The sequence below is a fragment of the Crocodylus porosus genome, unplaced genomic scaffold, assembly GCF_001723895.1.
Source record: "Crocodylus porosus isolate Cpor-Errol unplaced genomic scaffold, CroPor_comp1, whole genome shotgun sequence".
Classification (NCBI taxonomy): Eukaryota; Metazoa; Chordata; order Crocodylia; family Crocodylidae; genus Crocodylus; species Crocodylus porosus.
Window position 1 is genome coordinate 3,924,106 of NW_017728918.1, and position 766 is coordinate 3,924,871.

Genomic DNA, 766 nt, shown 5'->3' on the forward strand with positions numbered 1-766 from the left:
CACTGATCTTATGAGGACTATGTTTCCAAGACTTACTAGCAGTTGGTCCTGCATGAAGCCCTTCTTTGACTTTCTGCAACTCCAGATCTAACAGAGCAATTCTGGAATTAAAAAAAAAAAAAAAAATCTGTTCATTGTTTCTGGCCAAAGTGGGAAAAGATTGGCTTTCCAAGATGATCATTTGCCATACTATCCAGTTCTACCTTGCCATCCTGTTAACTGTTGTATGTGTGTAAGCTATAATAAATTTGCCTTCACTTCACTCCCAGCTTTGCCTCCTCAATCCAAAACTGAATCAAACAGCCCAGTTAGCTTGTGATAAAATTGATACGCTCACAGTACCCAGCTTGCCTGTGACAATATCCACAAGATCACATCTCAGCCTTCTTTTGTGGAGTCTGAAAAGCTTCTGGTCCCTGAATCTGTCTTCAAAAAGTTTGTCACCTATCCCCACCTCTGCATTGGCTGGGAATTGAACCCAGGTCTCCTGCATGGGAGGCAGGAATTCTACCATTGAACTACCAATGCTTGACTTGTGTCAGTAGAGTTTTTTTCTGAATGGTTCTGTTAGCAGACATACTCTGATGCTCTTTGCCTCTTCAAGGATGGAAACACCTCATCACCACAACAGAAATTGCGGGTACTACTTGTATCTCTCCTGGATGCAGTGAAATGGCTGTTTGGAATTTTTTTTAGAGTTTATTGTGATCACTTGGCCATTATACTTTGGGGGAGGGAATATTTTGTGTGTTTTATGTGTAACTTA

General features: G+C 41.0%; 1 non-coding gene across 1 annotated transcript; it reads right to left on the bottom strand.

Annotated features, from left to right (window-relative positions):
- Positions 1 to 457: 457 nt before the first annotated feature.
- Positions 458 to 528, bottom strand: TRNAG-CCC. Its single transcript has one exon. It is a non-coding gene; the product is annotated as a tRNA-Gly (tRNA).
- Between the last annotated feature and the right edge of the window lie 238 nt (positions 529 to 766).